At 39.7% G+C, this 8,525-nt stretch overlaps 1 long non-coding RNA gene across 3 annotated transcripts in view; it reads right to left on the reverse strand.

The window, feature by feature from the left end:
* LOC141578217 (uncharacterized) overlaps positions 1-8,285 on the reverse strand; it is a 34,174-nt gene extending 25,889 nt beyond the window's left edge. For 2 of the 3 annotated variants that reach the window (XR_012508355.1, XR_012508354.1), the window contains exons 1-2: positions 8,214-8,285; positions 5,519-5,743 (exon numbers count right to left, since the gene is read on the reverse strand). This is a non-coding gene — a long non-coding RNA (uncharacterized LOC141578217). Of the gene's footprint in view, positions 1-138; positions 323-5,518; positions 5,744-8,213 lie in introns of all 3 variants that reach the window. The other variant, XR_012508356.1, reaches the window with a different exon arrangement.
* Between the last annotated feature and the right edge of the window lie 240 nt (positions 8,286-8,525).

The raw sequence follows: 8,525 nt of genomic DNA on the forward strand, positions 1-8,525 counted from the left end.
CATGTTTCTTACTAAAATTATTTATGTGGTGGAAAAAGAAATTATAATAGAAAAGAATAAATTTGACTGCATGTTAGATCTGTTCCTTTGGCTTTAAACCTTTGCTGTTTTCTAGGCTCAGACTTGGTATCTCTGTACCTTTTGTAAGAGAAAGTTGCCTTTAGCATGAAATATCCAGGAAAGCCTATTCTCCGGGCTCTGAGCTTTCACGATGTTAACTCTTCTGCACTTATGTTGAGATGGCAAGTTGCAAAATAGAAAATCAACTTTGGTTTTTTTTGGAGGTTTTAGAGTGGCACCATGATTTGACCCACGTGGACAGCTGCAAGAACAAAGAATTCCAAGGAGAAACAATTCGTACCGCAAGAAGTTTGCAACAACCAACCACATCCCCGCCCCTTTTTAGTATAAAAGCGGACTGATTTCTGACTTGGGTGAGATGGTTCTCCAGTATGTCATTCAGCCATTTTCTGGGTCTGCCAGCTTTTCAAATAAAGTCACTATTCCTTGCTCCAACAGCTCAATCTCCTGATTTATTGGCCTGTCATACAGCAAGCAGTACGAGTTTCGACTTGGTAACAAGATGAATGCATTGGAGGTAGTATGTCTCCACTCTTTCCTCGTTTCCAATATGTAACATGCACATCATTTATGATCTAGTGCAAATAATTCATCAAAGACAACCACAAAAAAAACTACACTCACCTAGCTATCAACACTGAAGTCAAAACCTATCAATTTTATATGCTGTTTAACAACACAACTAAAAAACCTAACATAGGGAATTGATTCCACAGAAATAAAATTATTTCTACTCCTTCAAAACCTTTTTTTCTTATCTATTTTATTTTGTTTTGCATGTTGAAAAGAAAATAAAAGACAAATCATTTTATTTCACGTATTTTCTTATAGCTACATAATTTAAATACTACAAAGATATTTAAATTGCAATAAAAAATTGTTCATATATTGTACAAAGATATATACACAATCAATGTGGATAAGGAAAGAATGTACATTTACTAAAAATCCACTGCACATCCAATCTTTTACAAGCATATCCTGGAATATAAGCTCTATGATCCAGGGGTCCCCCACCTGCATTCTCACTGCTGAGTCCCTCAGTAATCTTCTACCAAGGCACCAGCATAGAACCACGCGATCAGTATTTTAGGTATAAATGAGGGAATTAGCTCATTCAATTCTAAAACAAAAACCCTAAAATAAATACTGAACTTATTTACAGATATAGAAAATTGGACACAAACAAGTACAGTTTCTTCCCCAAGTTCACAAAGCTAATAACTGGTAAAGGCAAGATTTGAACTCATCTGTCTGATTCTAAAAACTAAGGTGGAAATCCCTTTCGACTGGGGAGGGTCCAGCAGCACAGCCTATCACCCTATCTTTGTTCAGATCTAGCCTTAGACAGCCTGAGACAGCACCCCATTCCTATGGAACTTGAGGGCAAATGATAACAATAAGGATTTTATATCCAGTAGTTTCTTAGGTATCATTTATATAAACTGTCAGCAGGACAGCAGAAAAACTCTGGGAAATATGAATGGGTCCAGGGCTTTTTGCTGATTAGAAACTCAGTCTTTCAGGACAGAGTGACCTTCCCATGAGAGGCCACATGGACCTAAACTAAAGGCAGCTGAGCAGTGAAAACTAGCAAGACCCTGGAACTCAAGCAAGAAGGATCCCTGCCATCTCCCGCCCTGTTGCCTCTTCATCCAAGTGGACACGAAGACAGAAGACCCGGGTTCTTGTCCAAGTTACACCATCATGGATTCTCACCCATAAAAAGTTACGATTCTATGCTGTCCTAAGTCCTTTCCAACTCAAATATGTTGACACCAATATCTCAGCAGAATGTCTATATCTCCACATCCTCTCTTCTATAAGAATAGTTCTATGGCCACAAAGCAGAAATCCAATTAAAAACACCATGCACTAAGCAAGGTGAAAGTCTGCATAAGAGACTTTGCTCTCACGCTCAGTGAATGAAAACTCAGAAAAATTGGTCCTTCTCCCTCAGCAAGTTGTAGGTAGGCTGACTGTGTGTGTGGGTGGGTGTGCGTGTGTGTGTGTAAATCAAATACAATGACGTCTGGGATCTGTACAGATTTTTTTTAAGTTACTGTCATTTCATGAGGATGAGACACCCTTTAAAGTAATTTGAATCTAGCGTTCTGAGAGAGTCTCTGGATCTTTTGGTTGAGGAGGGGAAAGGAAAGGAGGAAAGAAGTAAATGAAGCAAAGGAGTAAGAATACTGCAGGGGAAAGGCAAGACATTAATTTTGTTCCTACTTGCATCACAAACAAATTACGGACTGGCTTTGCCCCGATGTCCTGTCGAGCACTGAGTTGCAGATGAAGAGGTGACAGCCCATTTCTCACTGAGATTGTGACTGTACGTGGCATCTTATAGAAACAAATCATTTATCCTGATCAAACACTCTAGCAGCAGGCCGTAATTCTCCTATTTTGAGAGACAAGAAAATAGGAGTTCAAAGAGGGTAGATAACTTGTCAAAAGTCAGAGGACCAGTAAATAAGAGAGGATGAATTCAAACTCAGATCTGAATGCAGAGTCTGATCTTCCCACTCCCAGGACTGGAAAATCATTAACACACAGACTCCCCAGCTCCCCTGCAGTGTTCCTGGCACCAAGCATTTCCCATGGCGATGGACTCCAGTTCTCACAGACACAGCGCTCTGTGCAGCCAATGACCTTGATCAGACCTTGATCATCTACCTGCCACGCCTACCAGGCTTCACCATACAGGTAGGAAAGCTGGCTTTCAAGTGCATACAAAGCCACCCCTGGTCTAACCTGGGCTCTTCTGGGGCTTCTCCAGCCTAAAGGCAGCCATGAAAGTGCTCACAGTTTGTACATGAACCACACTACCTCTCTCCATCTGTCTCCACACCTATACTTCTTAGCTATGACCATTTTGATAATATTGGAAACAAATTTTTAAAAACACAAAAGAAAGGATCCTGGAACAATTACTTAATACTTACAATTTTAAATGATTTGTTACAAAGTGAGTATTTACAAACCGAATCTGCCTTCCTAGGTGTCAGTTTAAACAGTTAAAAAATATAATAGCAAAAAATTCTCACTTAAAAAATTAACAAAAACATCAACAATAATCTGGAAAAAACTCAAAATTAATGCCCATGTTGTACATGGAGAAAACTACAGGACTGTACTGAGGGGTAAATAAGAGTTGTGAATGTAGAGACATCAACATATTGCATGGAGGAAAACAGTTTTGTAAATATGGAAGTTCTCCTAAAAATAATTCAAAACTTAATAAAATTCCCATGAATACTCTTATCAGACTTTTTTTTTTAACTTGAACAGTATATTTTAGAATTCTTCAGGAATAATAAAGTCATAATAATAGCCAAGAAAGTTTGGGATGGAAGAAAAGAACAAAAAAAAAATCGCACTGTCAGATAATAATTAATTTTTACAATATGTAAAATATAGCATTGGAGTAAGGAAGTAAGATTGACAGAAATAAAGCATGAGCTCAAAAAGAGACTCTAGTCTACATAAGTATTTTATACATGTGGGATTTCAAATCAAAGAGCAAAGTATGAATTCGATAATTGTCCTGGGACAATCAGAGAATCACCTGGAAAGAACAAATTCTATTCCTGTCATAATGACCACAAAAAAAATTACAGATAGTGATGTAAATATTAAAATACTAGTAACAGCAAATACAACTCTTTGCTCACATTAATTCAACTTCCCCTCAGTATAACAAGTACTATTATCATCTCCATCTTAGACATTAAATAAACCTACATAAGAGATTTATACCATTATAAGAAAGTATTTCTAAGAATAATAACAAAGATAAAACCCAAAAGGAAGACATTTACTATCTTAAGAATATTTTGAGCCACAACAAAAATAAACCTACTGAACAAAATGAAACGAAAGAAATGACAAGGAAAAACTCTGTGATAGATGTTGATGAAGACAAGGGATTAATGTTCATAACATACAAAGAGCTGTCACAAAGCAAAAAGAAGCTTCCTCACTTAAATTTGTGCAAAGGACAAAATGGATCATTCACTTTTCAAAAGTCAGATGGCTAATCAGTGAAAAATGCTCAATACCTCACTGGTCATCAAATGCAAACTAAAACAATGAAAAAGCACTTTTGCTCATCTTATTGGTAAATATTTTTAAAAGATATTGTAGCTAGTGTCCATCTGTGGGAGAAAAACTGTGAGCGACCTTTTTGGAGGATGACATGTCAATGGATATGTAAACTCTGAAAAACGTGTGTACACACTGATTCAACCCCACTTCTAGGAATCGTTTCGTTTAGAAAAAAAATCAGTTCAAATAAATGTACTGTTTACACTGGTGGGAAGAAAAGCTGAAGTGAAATCATATCCAGCAATAGAGAATTGGTTACATAAGTAATTCTACATTTTTCATTCCACATTGGAGAAGGAATTTCTAGTCACTTGAAAGTAGCCTGTGATGAACGTAAATGTCACATCCAGGGACTAAATTTCCAGAAGAATTAACTAAAGGCATGCTCATACAAGATCACAGGAATGTCTGTTAAAGAAAGATGCCAGTAAAACATCCTTTCTGACAGTGGAAATTGGAGAAAACTTAAGTGTCCACCCTCAAGACAATGATGCGGTAAATCACGGCGAGTTGTGGGCACTGAGGGGGCCGGCGTTTCCCCGTGGCCCAGGGCCTTGTCCACAGCACTCTCCCACCAAAGGTGTCCTTGCACAAGAGACCACACCTGCATATCAGGAGACCCCTCCAGTCTATCTGAAAGGACCGGGTGAGTCTGGAGTGGGAGGACGTCTATGATATACCCCTGAGTGAATAAAGCGAGCTGCAGAAAACATATAGTATGGCCTTATGTTTCAAAAAAGCATATATACACACATATACATAGATTTCTTATATGTATGTATGTATGTATGGGTATATATATATGTCATAGGCATAAAGGTCATGAAATATATACACCACATTGGCAACAGCTTTTACACTCAGGAAATAAGGGGAAGGGAGGTAGGGCTCTTTCGGTACCACCACAGGTCTCTTTTCAGTATTTCAGTTAAGTACACTTGGAATTTAAAAGTTTATTTAAGCCCGAAGTAAAATGGACGATGCCTCCACAAGACATAATGCTATACTGGTCATTAAAAATCATGCCAGGGGAGATAGAATATTGTAGAAAAACATGTAATAAGCCGAATGGAAAATGGAGGTCTCCACACAGTAAACAGGCACAGAGTGCTCACTGGTTTTTATGACAGAGCTGATACACACTGATGAAAAGAACAGAAAGAAGATGTTAAAGTTTTAATTATTATTTCTGAGTAGTGGGAACTGGATAGCCGTTTTTGTCCCTTTTTTCAGACATATTATATTAAATATACATTATTTTTCATCTGAAAAAAGCATTTTTAGATGTGTAGTACCACACATTGGAGAATAATACACGAGTACTTACAGAAACAAATAACTAGGAAACACCGCAGCAGCGCCACACAATGTAGAACGGGCGATCCTGATTAACACCGCGCAGTTACATAAGGACCCAAAAAGTGAGAGAACCTGATGTAACAGGGCGCAGACCCCTTCTATTTGTCACTTGTGTCTTTAGGGCTGAGGCAGTTCTGAGCATGGCCAGTGTCACTGTTGGTGTCTGGATGGATGCCACTGGATGTGAGGGCACCTGCAAGCCGAGAGGAAGAACAGAAATCATCCTCTGCCTTTTCTGTCTTGTTTCTTTGTTACTTTAAAAGAGAGGCATAAATAAGATAAACTGTGTATCTTCCCTACTGAAATTTCAGTAATGAAACCGTTTTCAAAGTGTTCACAACTTATACTCCGCCTATAACCGTCTTTTCATCAAAGCTTCATATTTATTAAATGTTAATTAACTCAGTTAATTAACTCCCTGTTGAAACCTTCTACTAAAGAACATGAAATGTACTATGTGAAAGGACCACGCCTGCAGTGACTAGCTTGGCTGTCTTGAAGGCAGTGCAGTCATCCCCCAACATCCCGTGGCTCTGAGCTCCTGATGCTGCTAAGAGAGCACGCTGCCGCCTCAGATGGAGAGAAAGTGTGAAAGCATTTCCTGAAATCTACAGCACTGACAAAACATAACTGACAAATCCCAGGCTCCTTTGAAGCTGTCATTTTCGGTTTCTGGCCAACCCCCGTCAATGAGCAGAACCACCCCATTCCCGAGCAATGGCACTCACTTGGTAAGGAGTTCTGGAGAAATTTCCAGGTATAGAATGTAACCAACTATACATAGAACTCTGACAAAAGAAACAATGCAATACCCTGATTTTGGAAGACACTCAAAATATTCTCCTAAGCCTTTGTAGCTGGAAAGGTTGGGCTTCTCCTGAGCCACTTATTTATTTCACAGCCAGTGAGCATCTCCCACAAACCCTGTTAGCCTGTGTCTGCTGGGAGCATCATGTACACTCTTGCTGTCGATCTTATAAGTCACAGGGCAGAGGCGTGTGTCTCACGGCTGCAACCCTCACACAGGCTCGCCTCCTAGCCTCACACTTTGAACTTGGCCCCATTTTCTTACCTGTTTATTTGGTATCTGTTCTTCTGTAAGCTGCCTATAATGCTTTTTGGAACAAGTCAGAAGAATGAGTGGGTAGATAAATGGACAGATGGACAGATGAGAGATGGGCAGACCGAAAGAGAGACTCCAAGAAAAGGGGAACAAATAAAAGTTCCTGTGCAAAACCCTCTTCTAGTCAGGGAAGGAAACCACCACGGAGAAGAGTGAAGAGGCAGGTAGCTTAGGACTGTTTCCTGGATTCCATGAAAAGTCACACCAAGTGATGAGAGGGTAGAACTATAAATAATAAAAGAAAAAAAGCACACATGCTTGAAAAATATATCTACAATATGTACTTTCTAAAGAATAGATTCAAATCAGCAGGGCTCAATACCACAATCCTTGGGTATTTACAGAAATGAGAATCCCATCTCCAAACCACAAGGCATCCCTTCGGAGCACTGAGAGTCTACACGGGGCTGTTATAAAGCCATCACCGCAAAAGCTATGCTCTCCTGCACTTAGGAGGAACGAGCAGTTGTGCACGCGTGACAGTTACACCCCACAGCACCTCTACGGGGGAGGGAAGCCTAGCGAGCCCCATCACTGCAGGACAGAAAACCAGTCCTGGAGAGCCTAAGCCGTCCTACCAGTTCTCCATCTCACAGTACTGGTCACTCCAGAGCAGGACTCGAACTCGGACACACGTCTGTAAGCACGATATTATCATGCTTTGTGTGATTTTTGTGTGTATAATACATTTGTTTCTGGCATGAAAGAATATTTAATAAATGATCGGTTGTCTTGTCTATCTCATTAGCTCACAATCAATCTTTATACTGTTGAGTTGTACTATTTTCCTCTGGAGAACGGAACGGAAAGAGCGGGGGTCAGAATGAGGTGGAGCTCCATTCTTTATCTGGTATCTCATCTCATCCAAGTCCCCAACCAGGGAGAAGGAGACAATGTTCTCTTCATCTTTTAAAGAGAGGGCTCCACTGATGATGACTTACTCAACCCAAAAACCAAGGCTGGGGGAAGGGCATATGTAGCACCCAGAGCAGTATCAGATGTAGGAAAGTGAAAAGAGCTCACGGGAGGGCTCAGGGGGTGAGCCTGATTTAATTTCAATCGACAAAAAATACCACACTGTAAAAATACTAGCATGCAATAGATTTGTTCTTTCTTGACAAGTTTCCACAGCCCACATGTAACATTATCGTGAACCAGTGAAAGGAAGAGTCTACAGATAGGGAAAATCAATGCCACAGGCAGGCTGAAACCCAGGCTGGAGTATAGGAAGAGAAAGGGCATAGTTAAGAATTGGGGAAAGGCTGGAGGAAAAAATCACAAGGACTCTCAAGCATCATCCTACAATCATATAATCATTCATTCAAGAGAGAGTTACTGAGGTCCTATTTTGTGCAAGATTGTACACAAGGCAAAGCAAGAGCGCAGCGACCATGTTGGCAGCAACGGGAGGGGCTAAAATACACTTCTGATCCCGGTACCTTGCACACTTGTCCTCAGTATAAAGGCAAAGAAAAAAAGTAAAATAATATTCTGTAAACTCAAAGCATTGCTGAAAAAAAATTAAAGAAGACCTAAATACCTGGACAGACACTCCACGTACATTCCTGGATCAGAAGACAGTGCTCTTGGAATGGCAGTGCTCCCCAGAGTGTTCCGTATATTCTGCGTGGTCTCGATCACAATCCCAGCGGTCTCCTCTGCAAAAACTGATTAGCTGCTGTTATAATTCATATGGGAATTCGAGGGTCTCAGTAACCAAAACGATCTTGAAAAAGAAGAACAACATGAGAGGACTTGTAATTCTCAATTTGAAATTTTACAACTGTATCTCTAGGTGAGATTAAAGGCCATTTTTAAGTTATTACTGTGTTTATCCTTATTTTCTAAATTC

Source organism: Camelus bactrianus, chromosome 7, assembly GCF_048773025.1.
Source record: "Camelus bactrianus isolate YW-2024 breed Bactrian camel chromosome 7, ASM4877302v1, whole genome shotgun sequence".
Lineage (NCBI taxonomy): Eukaryota > Metazoa > Chordata > Mammalia > Artiodactyla > Camelidae > Camelus > Camelus bactrianus.